The following is a 19,071-nucleotide window of genomic DNA, read 5'->3' on the forward strand; positions in this document are numbered from 1 at the left end:
CTAGAGGTCTGGCCAACCATGCCAGAGGTTTAAAACAAAAACCCTATAGCTAGCAAGATATTAATAAAACAAATAGCACTGTAAAAAGGTTAAACTGAAAACAAAGCTGCATTTTTTTTTTTTTCTAGTAAAATGATGATGTTATCAGTTTGAGGCCTGGGATTATAAATGGGCTTTCCAGGTGACACTAGTAGTAAAAAATCTGCCTGCCAATGCAGGAGCTATAAGAGATGCAGGTTCGATCCCTGGGTCAGTAAGATACCCTGGAGGAGGGCATGGCCACCCACTCCAGTATTTTTGCCTGAAGAATCCCATGGATAGAGAAGCCTAGTAGGCTAGAGTCCATTCAGTTGCCGTAGTCAGACACGAATGAAGCAAGTTAACATGGATGGACGCACATTATAAGCAGGAACCCCCAAACTTCAATTTGAAGTCTCACCCATGGGGTGGACACACTTCCACAGACCTATTTTCAATTGGGAATCCAGATTGATGTTACACAAGATTTCCTAGTGCTGTTTGAATATTAGTCGGCACAATTCTGTGATTTGTGTGCTATTACCCTCCTCTTGTTGTTCAGTTGCTCAGTCATATCTGACTCTTTGTGACCCTGTGGACTGCAGCATGCCAAGCTTCCCTGTCCTTCACTATCTCTTGGACCTTGCACAAACTCATGTCCATCGAATTGGTGATGTCATCCAACCATCTCATCCTCTATCAGCCCCTTTTCCTCCTGCCTTCAATCTTTCCCAGCATCAGGCTCTTTTCCAATGAGTTGGTTCTTTACATCAGGTGGTCAAAGTATTGGAGCATCAGCTTCAGCATCAGTCCTTTGAATCAATAGTCAGGCTTGATTTCCTTTAGGATTGACTGGTTTGATCTCCTTGCTGTCCAAGGGACTCTCAAGAGTCTTCTCCAGAACCACAGTTTTAAGGCATCGATTCTTCAGTGCTCAGTCTTTTTTATCATCCAACTCTCACATCCATACATGACTTCAGGAAAAATCATAGCTTTGACTAGATAGACATTTGTAGTAAAGTAATGTCTCTGCTTTTTAATATGTTGTCTAGGTTTGTCATTGCTTTTCTTCCAAGGAGCAAACATGTTTTAATTTCATGGCTGCAATCACCATCAACAGTGATTTTGGAACCAAATAAAATAAATTACTGTAACTCCATGAAATGATGGGACCAGATGCCATGATCTTAGTGTTTGTAATGTTGAGTTGTAAGCCAGCTTTTTCACTCTCCTCTTTCAACTTTATCAAGAGGCTTTTCACTTTCTGCCATAAAGGTGATGTCATCTGCCTACCTGAGATTATTGATATTTCTCCCAGCAATTTTGATTCCATCTTGTGATTCACTCAGCCCAGCATTTTGTGTGATGTACTCTGCATATAAGTTAAATAAGTAGGGTGACAATTTACGGCCTTGGTGTACTCCTTTCCCAATCTGAAACTAGTCAGTTTTTCCATGTCCCTCCCATCAGGAAGCTTGCACAAGCCTCTCATTCTCATCCATAAGTGGGCAGACAGAATGAAAATCACAGTCATAGGAACTAACCAAACTGATCACATGGACCACAGCCTTGCCATATCAATGAAACTATGAGCCATGCTGTGTTGGGCCACCCACGATGGGTGGGTCATAATGGAGAGTTCTGACAAAATGGGAAGGGAATGGCAAGCCACTTCAGCATTCTTGCCTTGAGAACCTTGTGAACAGTACTCTCCTCTATGTTTTCTATTTGTCTTTTCTTTTAATAATTTTATATTGAAGGCAAGTTAGATAATTATCTGTTAAATATTGAAATTGGTTATTTGTGTGTATTGGTTGTGTGTAACAAATGGATTATGAGAAAAAAAAAAGGAAAAAAAAATATTCCTAGGAGAAGAAATTGAATTGTATGAGCCCTGAGGCCTGAGGTGGGAATAAACTTGATATTTTCCATGGAAGCCAGATCAGGGTGGAGGAGTAGGGTGAGTGGGGGAAACTCAGGTGGGAGGTGACACGGGTCTCTGGATGTGGCCCAGATCATATGGGTTGGGTCCATTTGAGGGTATACATTTTTATCTGGAAAAGATGGAAAAGATGCTGGAGGGCTTTGAGCAGGGAAGTGATGTATCAGAGGGGTTTTATCCATTTTACCCTGGGAGGTTACTCTCTTATATGCCTCACAGAAATTCTGGTTTTATGAAGAGTGTCTGATCAGACCCTCTTCTTCAAAACACAGACTCTGAGTCCATCTCCCATCACTCCCCATCCAGATAAACTCTAAACTGTACAATCATCTGGCTTCTAAGACAACATCTCTACTCACTCCCACCCCCCTCTAAGAATGTATGTGGTTAATGTGCTTCTGATTTCCAGAATGATTTCTTAATTTACTGTCAGCTTAATCATATATTTAAGAATCTATATGTGAGTGTAGCAGTCCTCTCAGCATTGGGTAGCCTGAGGAAAATCTATAAAACAGATTCTTGTTTCCCTCATTCATGCAATGAAAGGAGTTCAGCCCAGAATATGAACTGTTACCTCTGTTTCACTCTGACTGGGGACTTTCTGCTTTATATGTTATTGTATTTGCACAATTATTTCCTACTTGACTATCTTGGGAATGGTTCAGTTTTATTTTATTATGTAAATCTCTAATTTTTTTTTTTTTATTTTTACTTGGATTGTCTCATAATTAATTTGTCTAACTACATATTTACTGTTAATGAAAGTTATTGGACTAGGGAAAGTGGGTATTGGTTGACAGAAAACATGGCAGTCTCTGTCCTCACTCTGCTTATAGTCCAACTGAAGATACAATGACCACAAGTGAATAATTGTTGGATCCTGGTGTAACCAAGAAGGGCCTACAGGACCTTCTGAGAATAAACCCCCACCCATGTCCTCCACCTGCCTTTCATCTGTAGAAAACTTTTAACCAAAGAGCAAATTTAATTAGGGATGTGATAAAATATAGAACAAAAGGAAAACAATCAACCAAGACAAAATAATATTTAGTCATTAAACAAAGTCAAGGACATTTAGCTCTTCCTCAGAGACTATGAATAATATTCTGAGCCATATCTTTGTGATATTTTGCAGATCCCCACCAGGTGGAAGAAGTTAACTAGATGCCTCCCACAAGCACAAATACCCCAGACTGCCTGGAACCAGGAGAATGATGATGACTCCCGACCATCTAACCACCAACCAGTCAGGAGAATGTCAATGAGTTGACCATGCCCTGCTCCTTGGACACAATAAGACTTCTCACTGCCCCCTCCAGAGTGTGTCATTCAGTCTCAGGGGCATTTACCCACTGTGGTCAACTTTTCCTCTCAAACAGTAAAAGTAACTCTTATCTACTTCATCCAAAGCTCTGTCTCCATACTTCTATTTGGTACCAGTGAACAGAAACTGAGTTTTGGAAACACTGGGAGACAATCTGAAGGATCTGCCCAGGCCAAGGTATTCAGGAAGGCTCCCCTGAGGAGGTCAGTGGCAAGATGACAGAAAGAAAAGAATACTTAAGGAACATCAAGCAAAATGTATGGCAGTAGTTAAAGAAATGCAGATTGGATATTAGGAACTGAAACCAGGCTAGTTTGTCTGTATCGGAGAGAACTATAGGCACAGGGTATAGAGCTGCATCTGGAGCATGTGCCACAGAAATAAGGCACAGGATGTCAGTGGACAGTCATGTGAACATGTTGTCAGTGGAAAGACTCATATCTCAACATTTAAATAAGTGAAAACTTTTCCACTTTTATAATCTGCTTTAAAAACATGAAAATTTTTGTATACACATTTTGTTTATTAAAGCAATTTTCCATTGTTTCCAACATCACTGAAGATGAATGAGTTCACTTCAGTCTCTCAGTCGTGTCCAACCCTTTGTGACCCCATCAACTGCAATACACCAGGCTTCCCTGTCCATCACCAACTCTCAGAGCTTGCTCAAACCCATGTCCATCAAGTTGGGAATGACATCCAACCATGTCATCCTCTGTCATCTCCTTCTCTTGCTGCCTTCAATCTTCCAAGCATGAGGGTCATTTCCAACCAGTCAGTAATTCGCATCAGGTGGCCAAAGTATTGGAGTTTCAGCTTCAGCATAAGTCATTCCAATGAATATTCAGGACTGATTTCCTTTAGGATTGACCGGTTGGATCTCTTTGCAGTCTAAGGGACTCTCAAGAGTCTCCTCCAACACCACAGTTCAAAAGTATCATTCCTTCAGCACTCAGCTTTCTTTATAGTCCAACACTCACATCCATACATGACTACTGGAAAAACTATAGCTTTGACTAGACAGACCTTTGTTGGTAAAGCAATGTCTCTGCTTTTTAATATGCTGTCTAGGTTGGTCATAGCTTTTCTTCCAAGGAGCAAGTGTCTTTTAATTTCATGGCTTCAGTTACCATCTGCAGTGATTCTGGAATCCTAAAAAGTACAGTGTCTCACTGTTCCATTGTTTCCCCATCTATTTGCCATGTAGTGATGGGATTGGATGCTTTGACCTTAATTTTTTGAATGTTGAAATGAATATTTACTTCTAAATTTTTGTAAAATACTTCCTAACAGTGTATTTTATAGACAAGAAGCATCATGATTCAGTCTTCCATTGTGATCTTTATATCTTTGTGAATTATCATTTCAGGTAGGATAGTCCTTGGGGAAAAAGTGTGACATTGAAGTAACCACACCAAGGGTTAAAGCAAGATGTTACAAGTTGATTGTTAAAAATAATACTTTATTGTCAACAGGATGTTTATACCATTACCAAATTGTAAAATAAACTGAAATAGATTTTTATTGTTGTTAGGGAAAATAAATGAATAGTCTTGTTTAAGCTTTGGAGACAAAGCAGAGAAGCAGAGCAGGCCTCTGACCTTGCTTCTAACCTGCCTGGACACTACCCTGACTGAGAATAGACTGTGAGTGACTGCCTGCTGTGAGTTCAAGACTTGCAGAACCATGGATAAGATGGGGGAGGAATCTTGAGATTGTTAACCTCTTGGAGGGGACCTGGCCAACCAAGCCCCAGGCTTAGCAGCATTCCAAGTTTTATAAGACAAAGCAAACAGTATTAACAGAAAACTACAGCTGCAATTTGGTCACAGATTGATGACATCAGTTTGTGACTGTCCTGGGACCATAAACTGGAATCCCTAATTGGAATCTTTGAAGTCTCACCCACAAGCAGACCCACTGCCTGGGACCCTGTTCCAATTGGGACTCCAGATATGCTGTCACATGGGACTTCCCACCACTGTTTAAGTCCGGATGTTGGTCAAAACCCAATTTGGTGATGTACTCTTTCTCTCTGTGCTTTCTCTATTCTTTTAATGGTAGTATAGTGAAAGTAAGCTAGATCATTCTTTAATAAATATCTGTATTATTTATTTGTATATAATGTGTGGCTTATTTTGTTAACAAATCCTTTGAGCCTGAGATGAAAGTGAAAACTTTTGGCAAAACAGTTTTTAGAAATAGATTTATATAGTTTTATAATTTAGTGAATATATCAGAACAATGGTTCATTCATGCATTTTTGTCATAGCTATGTGTGTGTATGTGTATATACATGGACCAAAAGTAAGGTACATGGATTTTGCATCATTTAAATGATCATGCATACAGATATGCTCTAAGAAACAGAAGCCACCGAATTCAGGCAATGATGTTCTCTTGGGGAATAACTGGAAATGAGTCTCTGTCTCTCATGGTCTCAGAAACAGGGCCCAGTGTCTCTCTTCTGTGGCTGGACTCTCAGCCATGGTGCAGGTCTTGATGTGGTGCAGTTCACCTAGCCCTCAGTAGCACAGCCAAGGACTCTCTTTCCCCGCCACCAGCCGTATGTTTCAGTATGTTTGTATTACTGTGGAAGCCAAACTGTGATGTGCTTCATAAATTTTTAGATGATCTTGCAGAATGTGAATTCAAAAATTAATGAGCATGGATTAACACTCTGCCTCTGCAGTCTTTGTTTATGTGCTTAACTTAGACCTCTGGCCCATTCAAATAATTTTCATTGCATTATTACAAATCCCTGATCCATTCAGGGGCAGTGCAATTCTTTCATGTGACATAATAAATAACACCATTGTCCTAGCAGCTTCATTTTCTTAGTCTAAGTATGGGAAACTATGGGGCTGTGTATCAGTACATGCTTACTGTTCAGTTCAGTTCAGTTCAGTTGCTCAGGCGTGTCCAACTTTTTGCAACCCCGTGAACCGCAGCACACCAGGCCTCCCTGTCCATCACCAACTCCAGGAGTTCACCCAGACTCATGTCCATCAAGTCAGTGATGCCATCCAGCCATCTCATCCACTGTCGTCCCCTTTTCCTCCTGCCCCCAATCCCTCCCAGCATCAGAGTCTTTTCCAATGAGTCAACTCTTCACACGGGGTGGCCAAAGTATGGGAAACTATGGGGCTGTGTATCAATACATACTTACTGTTAGGTAGTTATAATAGGAAAAATGAGTCCAGAATGGCGGAGGCTGAAAGACAAGGGAAAAGCCCGCTAAAATAGAACAAAGGAAGGCCTGAGGACCAGAGTGAGGACCTCAGGTAGAACAAAGAGCACTCCTGGCTAGCTCAATTTACATAGGGCAGGCACAGGGGGAAGAAAAAATAAATAAAAAGAGGAGCCAAAGGGCAGGATGTCTGTCTCTCCCGCGCGGGCTCTCTGTCTCTCTCCTCTCTCTCTCTCTCTCTCTTCGTGTCTTTTGGGTCAGCACGCCCTCAAGCATCGAGGATGTATTTTATTTTATTTTCTAAATAAAACTGATCTGTCTGAGAACTATAACATGGACTGTCCGAGAGCTGTGACGTGCCAAGGACTTTAACGTCCGTCGCTTCAAATCTTTGTTGTGACAAGACAGAACTGAGGAGATTACACTCCTTTGACACTTACTTTATCAGGTAACTTTTTCAGGTAAAATTAAATAAGTTAGTCCAAATTGTATTATGACATCAGACTGAAAGTTTTTATTTGGTTACATAACACAGAAAAATATACCTTTTAACATTTAAAATTAATAATGTAACAAAATTAAGCTATGTAGAAACTAGGAAAACTTTTTAAATAGGATGCTAATGCAATAATCTCCCTGCCCCCTTGATTTCTAGGGACTAGAATGAAGTGGAAAAAATACATATAACTGGATAGCAAAAATATTTGGAAAAGGACATATACCTGAACCTAGACAATTATGCTAATGTGAAAAACAAATAGTCTTTACCTACAATAATGAAATTGGGGTCCACACAGGACTTAGTAAATCTTGCAAAAGAATGCTGAAGCTAGGACTATTTGGTTAGTTTTTTATATGTCTGTTCCAGGAAATTTGCATAAGTCTACAATTTTGTTCAAGAACTATTGCAATTTGTAGCTTATTTGAATTTCAACAATTGTTAAAGTTCCCTGAGGATTTATTCGTGGCTGTACTTGTGGTAATACTAATATAGAATGGATTGTGCAATCATAATAATGAGTAAAAAAAAAATTGTTCAACTAAATGGGATTCTCTATGGAGTAACTTTAACATTCTTAGCTTTATTCTCTTCAACGTTTTTATCAAATCATAGAGGTCATAGATGACATGCTTATCCAATTATAGGAGGCCCACCTGGAATGTTCAGTTTCAAATAGCTAAACAAGGTGCAAGAGTGTTGTTCACATTGAGTGATTTTTTTAATGGAATGACCTTTCCTCCCAAGAAAAAAAAGCACTACAAAATCCTAAATATCATCCAAGTTTCATAAGCAGAAAAAAAAATTATATTCAAAAGATTCAGTGAAGCAGAAACCATCTGGGCAATTATTTGACCAGGTAACTCCTTGATTTTACATTGAATTTTTGTGCCATAGATTTCAGAAAAAAAAAATGATAATTCATTTATTGAAAAACTTTTAAGTCAAAAGGTTAAAGAAAGTGGTTAATATTGTAAATGCCATAATCACATAAATATGAGTTCTACCATTAATAAAACCTAATTAATTATTTTTATTATTATTCAAAGTGTTTCTTATTCTTAGAAAACATTTGTTTCTATGTTTGCATTGCTTTGTATTATTGACATGATGGAATATCTAGTTTGGTGCTCTGAAAGCATGAGTTTTAAATTGCACACTTGCACTGCTGTTAACTTTGGTTGTTTTTAAAAATAAGAATCTCTAACTGGAAGGACCAGACACTTGAAGGAAAGCACTATGAATAAGACTACTTTTTTGCCCCCTCCATATTTCTCTCCATGTGGAAGGTACTCTGTACATAACTGTTCAGTTCTGAGTTACTGAAGATGCTACAGAGAAAAAAAAAAATTTCATTTTAGCTTTCATATAAAGTTATCAACTTTGTCCAAAGCTTGGCTGAATATCAAAACACACAGAGTTTCCTTTAGTTGGCAACATAAAATAATTGCTTTCTAAGTTTTTTTTGTAAAACAGAATATCAAAGTTGCCAACATTTTTTTTTCTTTTGTGCATATCTGTAGAAGAGTGCTAGCCTTCTGCTAGTAAAACAAACTGCTGCCAAGTCAGTAGGTGGTGGCCCAGTTATCTAACAGTGTCTGTAGGTCCCATATCTAGACACAGTCTCTACAGAGTTTAAAGCTTGAGACCAAGGTGTCTGCATGCTGTATTATCTGGAGCACGACATGTTCTTCCCAGCTCATCAGGTTGCAGGAAGAATTTAATTCCTTGCAAATGTAAATGTGAGATCCCTGTTTTCCTACTGGCTGTTAGCCAGAGATATTTTTATATTTTTAGAGGCTAAACAGGTTGTAGACAAAAGGCCTTCTTATAAAATAGTGGCTTACCACTTGAAAGCCAACAGGAGAATCTGACTCTAGTCTTTAAAAATGGAGTCATATAATCTATCCCATCACCTCTGTCTTGCTGTGTAAGCTTATCAAAGGGTGCTGTCTTTCATGTGTGCAGTTCTTGACACTGTCAAAGGGAGGAACATATACACTAGTGGGCATCTAAGAAGTCTGCTTACTGCAAGAATTTGCTTGAAAACTCCCATTCTCTATGAAAATTTAGAGATTCTAGTTTCCAATTCATTTATATGTTTATCCTTTCCTTCAATAAAGACTTAAAAATGCCTCTGCAATGCTACAGCACAATTCTAATCCTAAGTATCTGAAGTTAGCACAGACTCCCCAGGATTTTGACACAGTCACCAACAAGATCTCACTCACTGGAGATGCAACGAATTCTGGGGGTTTCACAAACACCTCACATTTGAAAATTGGGTAGAATGACAGGATTCAAGAAAGTACTGTACTTATGATTATAATTGTAATATAAAGGATACAAATCAGAAATGATCAGGAAAAGATACACATAGGGCAAAATCTGGGAGAGTATGAAACCCAGATCTTTTGAGTTCTGTCTCTCTTGAACCAGAACATTCACTCTTCCAGTACATGGATATGTTCATTACCAGTAAGCTCACACAAGCTTCAGTGTTTTTAAGTGAGTTTCAATTGGGAGGTGTGACCAAGTGAATCATTAGTCACGTGATTGAACCCAATATTCAGCTCCTCCTTTTCCAGGAGGTTAGGTCAATGTCATGTGGCTCAAAGCCCCAGTTCTCTAATCACAAGATTAATCTTTCTGGTCCCATCTTTGAGTCATCTCCTAAGCATAAACTCAGGTATTCTCAAAGGATCTACCATGCATAGCAAACACACTCCTATAACTTAAGAAAGTGCAGCTTTAGCGGTGATCAGAACTGTGAGGCCTTGTTTAACAAATGGAGAAAGCCAAGTAAAAGGATAAAAGCCACTTGCCTGATATCACATAATGAAAGGGTAATGACATAAATTTTTCACCTAAACCAGGACACTTCTGAGAGTGAAAGGGGCTCCAGTAATAATTATGTTGGGGCAACAGATGTGGAGTCCCATGGGGTAAGAACAGGTTCCTTTTTGGCAATCAGGGGAGGAAGAGTGTGTAACAGCCTTATTGAGACATAATTCACATATCATATTATTTACCCATTTATAGTGTATAACTCTGTGATTTTTTAGTCAATTCACAGAATTACCAAAATCATTTTTAGAATATCAACCCTAAGAGAAACTCTGTACCCTTCGCAAGTGCTCATACTTTCCTTCCAATTCCTCTAGTCCTAGTCAACCACAAATATTTTTGTGGTTTTTGACCTACTCGACATTTCATGTATATGGACTCATGCAGTATGTGATCTTTTGTGACTAGTTTTGTTTTGTTTTCACTTAAGATAGTTTGGAATGAGTCACCAGCCCAGGTGTGATGCACAATACTAGATGCTTGGGGCTAGTGCGCTGGGACGACCCAGAGGAATGGTATGGGGAGGGAGGAGGGAGGAGGGTTCAGGATGGGGAACACATGTATACCTGTGGTGGATTCATTTCGATATTTGGCAAAACTAATACAATAGTGTAAAGTTTAAAAATTAAATTAAATTAAAAAAAAAAAGATAGTGTTTTAAAGGATCATCTGAACTGAACATATATCAGGACTTCAAGCCTTTTTTTAACTTGCACATGTGTACATGTGTATCATTATTTCAGTCATGTCCCACTCTTTCTGACACTATGGACTGTAGTCCAAAAGGCTTCTCCATCCATAGGACTTTCCAGGCAAGAATACTGGAGTGAGTTGCCATGCCCTCTTCCAGCAGGTTTCCTGACTCAGGGATTGAACTCACATCTCCTGCATTGCAGGCAGATTCTTTACCCACTGGACCACCTAGGAAGCCCTTTTATAACAATGATGTTTAATTCAATGCATGTACTATATTTGTTTATCCATCATTGGATGGATATTTGAGTTGTTTCTACTTTGGAGTTGTGACTGATGTTGCTGTGAACATAACTGCACACACTTTGGTATATACCTATTTTTTTTAAAAATTGCTTTAGAATGTGTTAGTTTCTTCTATACAAAAAAGTGAATCAGCTTATATACATATACCCCTGCCTCTTCAACCTCCCTGCCACCCCCCCATTCTACCTACCTATGTCTTCACGGAGCACTGAGACGAGCCCCCTGTGCTATTCAGTAGGTTCTGAATGTCTATTTTACGCACGGTAGTGTGTATTTGTCAATCCTAATCTCCCAATTTTCCCACTATTCCCTCCACCTCCAATGTCTGCATGTCCATTCTCTATGTCTGCATCTTTATTCCTGCCTTGCAAAAAGTTTCAACTTTACTGTTTTTTTCCTAGATTCCACATTTATGCATGAATATATAATATGTTTTTCTTTCTGACTTATTTCACTCTAAATGACAGATTCCAGGTCCATCCACATCTCCACAAATGACCCAGTTTCATTCCTTTCTAAGGCTGAGTAATATTTCATTGTATGTGTGTACTACCTCTTATTTATCTATTCATCTGTCGATGGACATTTAGGTTGCTTCCATGTCCTGGTGATTTCAAGCAGTAATGCAATGAACATTGGGATACACGTGTCTCTTTGAATTACAGTTTTCTCAGGGTATATGCCTAGTAGTGGGATTGCTGGGTCATATGGGGGTTCAATTTTCATATTTTTTTTAAGGAACCTCCATACTCTTCTTTGTAGTGGCTGTATCAATTTACATTGTTACCAGAAGTTCAAGAGGTTTCCCTTCTTTCCACACCCTCTCCATCATTTATTGATGGTAGATTCTGACCAATTGGAGGTGATATGTCATTGAAGTTTTCATTTGCATTTCTCTAATATTTAGAAATGTTGAGCAACTTTTCATGTGCCTCTTGGCCATCTATCTGTATGGTTTCTTTGGGGAAATGCCTATTTAGGTCTTATGTCCATTTTTTTGATTGGGTTTTTCACATGGAAGCAACCTAAATGTTCATCAACAGATGAATAGATAAATAAGAGGTGGTATATACATAAAATGGAATATTACTCAGCCTTAGAAAGAAATGAAGCTGGGTCATCTATGGAGATGTGGATGGACCTAGAGTCTGCCATTCAGAGTGAAATAAGTCAGCTCCTTTGAAATAAGTCAGTGAGACAAATAGCACTATGTGCTATTTGTATATTTTGAAGATTATTTTTTTGTCAGTTGCTTCCTTTGAAAATATTTTATTTCATTCTGATGGTTGTCTTTTTATGGTTTCCTTCACTGTACAGAAGCTTTTAAGTTTAATTATGTTTGCTTTGTTTATATTTGTTTCATTTTTTATTTTTAATATTCTACGAGGTGGCTCAAAACAGATCTTGCTGTGATTTATGTGAAAGAGTGTTTTTCCTATGCTTTTCTCTAAGAAGTTTATAGTATTGAGTCTTACATTTAGATCTTTAATCCATTTTGAATTTATTTTTGTGTATGATGTAAGGTAGTGTTCTAAATTCATTCTTTTACACTTACCTGTCCAGTTTTGTCAGCACCACTTATTGAAGACATTATATTTTCTCCACGGTTTATTTTTGCCTCTTTTGTCATAGATTAGGTGACCATCGGTGCATTGGTTTATCTCTTACCTTTTTCTCCTACACTATTGATCTATATTCCTGTTTTAGTGCCAGTACTATACTCTCTTGATAACTGCAGCTGTGTAGTATAGTCTGAAGTCAGAGAGCCTGATGCCTAGTGCCCAGTTTTTTCTATCAAGATTGCTTTGGCTATTCAAGGTTTTTGTGTTCCCACACAAATCATAAAATTTTTTTTGTTCTAATTCTGTGCAAAAAAAAAAAAAAAAATGCCATTGGTAATTTGATAGGGCTTGCATTGAATCTATGGACTGCTTTGGGTAATGTAGTCATTTTCACAATACTGATGTTTTAAATTCAAGAACATGGTACATTTATCTGTTTGTGTCATTTTTTAATCTATTTCATCAGTGTTTTTACAGTTTTCTGGGTACAGGTCTTTTGCCTTCTTTGGTGGATTTATTCCTATTTATTGTGTTGCTTTTGTTGCAGTGCCTGGTTGGTGCCCTAGTTGTGAAGATATGTGAACTCCATGTCCTCTTACTCCACCATTTTGAGCCTGCCCCATATTTTCTTTTAGAAATATACATATGAGGGGAATTGTTGGATTCTATAGTAACTCTATATTTAAACTTTCAGGGAAATTTAAAAGTTTAGAAGCTCCTTCAAGAATTCCCTGAGAAATATCAGATAACTTACACCCCACCCCACCCCAACAACACACACACATATACTGTGCCATTAACTGATCTAGGCTTTAAGGATACTATGGTAAACATGATACACAGAAGTTTTTCCCTCACAAGATAATATATAATTGGAGAATAGAAAGAAATAAATGGGTCCTGAAAAAGTGTTGTCAATGGTATGAAGAAAAATAACAATTATGGAAATACATACTAGGGAAACCTTAACTCTTCAAGATGGCAAAAAAAGGAAAAAGCCATCCTTGAAAAGTGAGCTATAAACTGAGGATAAAGAATAACAGAAAGTTATAAAGAACAAGGTCAAATAGGAGTGTTTCAGTAAACAAATCACCATGTATAAATCTTCCATACAAGATAAAGCAGAGAGCAAAAAATGAAATGAAACACCATCATCTATTAATTATGCAGTTGGAAGGTCAGGGTTGTTAGATGTAGCTTGGATAGTTAAAGAGGCAAAACACCATAGACAACTTTATGATACAGTAAAAGAATTAAATATTTAACATAGAAAATCATGTCTAATTGAATAATTCTCAGTGAGAGCCTGATCACCAATGTGGGCTTTGAGATACCTTCTCGCTTCTAAGAGGAAATTGAGGTGGAGAGGAGAGGACTTCAAAGTCAATAGTCTGTTCTTGTCCTGGTGAGAAATGGATTGGACTATACTGTCTGTAGCTCTACAAACATAGATAAAAAGGTGACTATATCATAAAGATATGTGAAGATAAATTTAATAGCCAGTCATGATGAATAAAATTAAAGATATGGAAGGAAAGGGAGGAAACCAGTATGACTCCACTCTTCTTATCTAAAAGCTAGGAGTGAATGGGAAATATTGCAAGAGACATTTAAGGACACTCAATATGAACTCAATTTGGAGTATGCTGAGTTGGGGTACTTTCTGGGTACCTATGTAACAATATTGGTGAAAGTTGAGTATACCTTGTTAAATCCCAGGAAATAAGTGAGCAACAAGATTGGGATGAGTCATCAGCATATATATTGCAATGAAAGTCTCTGGAATTGAACTCATAATGAAGGAATGAAAGAAAGTAATATAGGAAAGAATTCTATTAAATGCTGATATAGAAAACAATATATTATATACATATTAAATGCCAATAAATAATGTATATTTATTAAAGATAAATATATATCTATTAAATGCTAATATAGAACATATATAGATATCAGGCTTCCCTTTTGGTTCAGCTGGTAAAGAATCCACCTACAATGCGGAAGACCTGGACTTGATCCCTGGGTTGGAAAGATCCCTGGAGAAAGGAAAGTCTACCCACTTCAGTGTTCTGGCCTAGAGAATTTCATGGACTCTATAGTCCATGAGGGTACAAAGAGTCAGACATGACTGAGAGACTTTCACTAGCTAGAAGGAAAAAGAAAAAACTCTTAAAGTTGATTCAGAAATAATACCAAGAGAAGCAGGAAGAAAATTAGAGTATACTCAGTTACTTAACTTACTTACTTAAGTCACTTCAGTCGTGTCTGACTCTGTGTGACCCCATAGATGGCAGCCCACCAGGCTCCCCCGTCCCTGGAATTCTTCAGGCAAGAACACTGGAGTGGATTGCCATTTCCTTCTCCAATGCCTGAAAGTGAAAAGTGAAAGTGAAGTCACTAAGTCGTATCCAACCCTCAGCAACCCCATGGATTCCAGCCTACCAGGCTCCTCCACCCATGGGATTTTCCGGGCAGGAGTACTGGAGTGGGGTGCCACTGGCTACCATGCGCCATCCTCCAATGGATACCATGGCCATGCAGTATCACATAGGAAGACCAGGTGTGTCTTCTTTAAGCCCTGGGGATCAAATCTATCCCAGTTGTTCAGGATACAGTTCAAAGGAGTGAGGCTGGAATTGTTAGCTCCTATCTTGTCCTGAAGGATCCCGGACAAGACCCCAAGATGAAAGGTTGTTGTTGAATCACAAGAAGACACTGGGATTCCTAGCCCCTGGAGGAGAAGAATTCAATCCGGGGCCAGAGATGAGGCTTGATCGCTCAGAGCTTTTGTGTAATAAAGTTTTATTAAAGTATAAAGGAGATAGAGAAAGTTTCTGACATAGGCATCAGAGGGGGGCAGAAAGAGTACCCGAGAATTTATTAGTTTGATTTGTTTAACCTGTGGCATCTACATTGTATTTAAATTAAAAATATTATTCTTTTCCTGGGGTATGAAAATTGATGACAAGAAAGAAGCATAAAAGCCAGTTGTCTATTTCTGTTATTTGTTACTGAGAATGAATGAAAGGCCATCAAGACCGATATATTATATGGAAAAAGAATAGAAAATATGAAAGGAATAATATTACTCCCATAAAGTTTGTGTTTATTGACTATATAACTATATGACGCTTCCAGTTTATCTCTTCTTAAGAATTTCAAACTGTTATAACCATGGAAAGATCTTTGAACCAAGAGTTGTTATAGTCAGCTAAAAGACTGTATGGATCTACTAATATCTGAAGAAATCCAAAGGAAAATAATTTTCACATATGGAGTAAATAAGAGAGGGCTTAACTTGAGATAAGCCTTGTCTGTGTTGAATGTCACAACATAGCTAATTGCATGATGACCAGACTGTAGCCATGACAAAAGCTGATCTGTCTTGAGCAGTACTGGGTCTATGGCTAGCACCATTCTAAGAACTAGCCTTAAGAGAATGGGATTGATACTACTGGTCATAATAATCCATATCTCCGTGGGCATCAAAATAATTGTAGCTTGTTCTGCCTGACATATGCAAATGTGCAACTACAACTGGCAGCAAAGAGATGCTACAAGTTGACATACTCCACTGTAAGAACAGAGCACCTTCATGTCATCATGAAGAAGATACAGAAAATGGATCTTCAACCATAATTCCATAGAAATGGAATATGCTCTGACAATTGGGGATTTGTAATTAGCTTTTGGCAAGAAAGAGCTCTTTGCAGGAAAGAGTTCTCTACAGGATCCCCTTAGTCTTATCACTAACCTTAAATGAGGCACCCCATGGTTTACTCATTCTCAGCCCTTTCAAATCTTTTCATCACACAATAATGTGTTTAATCTGTTGGTTCTGTCTATAGACCAAAGAAGTAGAAATGAAGAATAAGTAATTAACAGATGACCAGATCTCTTCTCTAGCTTCCCCTTCAGATACTTCATGAACAAACTATGTACACAAGATGTGTATGTCTTTGTGTGTGTGTGTGTGTGTACGTGTTAGTTGCTCAGTTGTGTCTGACTCTATGTAACCTCACGAACTGTAGTTTTCCGGTCTCCTCTGTCCATGGATTTCTCCAGGCCAGAATACTGGGATGGGTTGCAATTCCCTTCTACAGGGGAATCTTCCTGACCGAGGGATCAAACCTGACTCTTTACCACTGAGCCACCAGCGAGTCATGAACAAGATAGCCTCTAAATTAAAATCATAAGAGGTTAGCAAGCTTGCACATAAGCCTGCATATAGTGCAAGGTGGTGATGACTTTGATCCCCCATCTTCGTGGTCAACTGAGATTGTTTACTTTTTCCTTTTTAAACATTTTCATGACTGAGCAGAATCTTGGGAGGTAGCTTCTGGAGGACCTTGAAACTACCATCACCCTAGATTGATGGCAGTTTGTTGGAAGCAACTTTCCTTTCTAGCAAATTCATCTCCCTGGAATATTGATTTTTGAGCAGTGAGCAGATGGAATTGATTCAGTAACAGAATCATGTGCTCATCCTCTTGCTCTCAGCTCTAGTTGCATTTATGTGCTATCTATAGCGTTAAAGGAAGCTGACCTTTGTTAGTTATAGCACAACACACATACAAGTGTATTAACATTGAGTGTGGTATAAAAACACAAATAATTGGATTTGGGAGAAAGCATCCAAGGGGTAAGAATAAAGTGTCTCAAAAGATCACCCTCCCCCCCCTTAATATACAGAAGAAATGAATGTACAAGGCAAGGGATGTATCCAATGCCAAGGGGATGATATAATCCTAAAATGTATGGTTTCTTTTAATAGACCTAGCTGCTTCCGAAACAAACAAAAAATGTGTGCACTTGTATTATAGAAAATGAGCCATTATTTGCTTTAGTGCCCTCAATAAGCAATAATGCTGTCCTTGGTAGGATTTTTCTTAGAACTTGGTTGTTAAACTCTGGTCTATGAATGCTGTTCCCAGTCTTCATCCCAGGTAAATCTCCTTCATATAACCTGCCTCTCCACCTGAGGTCCGTGTCTCTCTGGCCTGTGACTAGATTTTATCAGCCAATCAAAGCACAAAAGTTATCCCACCATATTTGCTCCTAACTCTTGACATGTCTAGTTTCCTAGATCACAGTCAGCATATGTTAACAAAGGGTCATATTTTCCCCACCTCTAGTTTACTGTCTTATAGGCAGGAATGAGTTGCAAGAAGTTTCTAGAAGGTGAAACATTTATTTTTGTCTCTTGGAAAATACACAAGGTGAGGCAGAGAAAATGATCTGATTGTCAATCATGTAATTGAACTTAAGATAGATAGCCACTATTGAAACAACTGTGCTGCCTATAAATCCATAGAGTACCTGTTCTCCTTTGTACCACATGCAGTGAAAGACAAGATTATCAATCTCTTGCTGTGGCAAAATAAGTGGATGGGAGTAGAGGGTTTAGTAACTTCCCAAACTAAAAGGTGCTTGGATTCGGATTCCTGTCTTGTTTCTTTAAATGTTGGAATGCAATTATTTCATGGCCAACTTAGACATTTAAGTGACTATGTGGATATGATTTATATTCTATGATAATTGGATAACTAATACTGTTTTAACTCACATAATGAGAACATAATTGATATTATATTATTTCAAAATGATGTTATAACTTATATTCTGTAACCTCCTATCTTGTTAGATTGCCCCCAAAAGAAAGTATATACAAGAAAGCAAACTCTCCATCATGACTGTTACCACTGGAAGAAAAGCAATAGCTGTGATGCATGACCCTATACTGAATGCCACAGCCCATAGTCTTTTTCTTGCCTTATTTTATTTTACTTTTTCTTTTTTTAGTTCTTAACAATTTGTAAGAATATTTTTTTTCTCATTCTGTGTTCATATGATAAATATGTTATGTGAAAGCAATTTGGTTATGTGAACTTCCTTCTGGATATATATTAACCTCAATCATAAACATTAGTGGGTGTAACAGTGTGTCTGGCAACTCATTCCTATTACTTTCTATGTATTTTAGTGAAAAAGCAGAAATGACAAATGATAATAGACAAAGAATTGAAGTTAAATGTGCCATAAATTGTTACCAACATTGAGATTTTCCTCATAATTTAGAGAAAAAAAAAGGTAATGAATACTCAATATACAAAGATCTTATTTTTCTCAATATCTTTTCCTTAGAATGTATCAATTTAAAAATTAAATCTCTAAATATACTCATAAATTATTCTGCCTTAAAAATACCCACCATTGATCCAATATTCTCCATGCCCTTTATGAATGATTCAACATAATGATGATTATCTTAAAGGCAGCAGGAAAGATGAGGAGGCTCTCTTATCTCCATGAGACAGGATTTATAGCTCTGATGTCTTGTAACTGTCAGAGTGGTTTTCTTGAGGATATAACAAATAAGATAGTGTCCTGGCATTTTTCCATAATATGCATACTATTATAAATTTATCCATCTCAAGATCCAGATTTTCGATTTTATGACTGATACAAAAAAAAAAAAAAAAAAATGGAGAGTTTAAGGAACATACTCTATAGATAATGTCTCATTTATTCTAGACAAGTCTCATTACTCTTGGTTTTCCCATAGATCTGATCAAAGACTCAAAACAGCAAACAACATCAACTTCATATTTACATATCAAACACCTTAGTGACTCCATTGGGTCGTTATCAACAAAGGTGTTTCCTTGGACCTTATTTTGATCATCTTTG

This window comes from Bos mutus, chromosome 4, assembly GCF_027580195.1.
Source record: "Bos mutus isolate GX-2022 chromosome 4, NWIPB_WYAK_1.1, whole genome shotgun sequence".
Taxonomy (NCBI): domain Eukaryota; kingdom Metazoa; phylum Chordata; class Mammalia; order Artiodactyla; family Bovidae; genus Bos; species Bos mutus.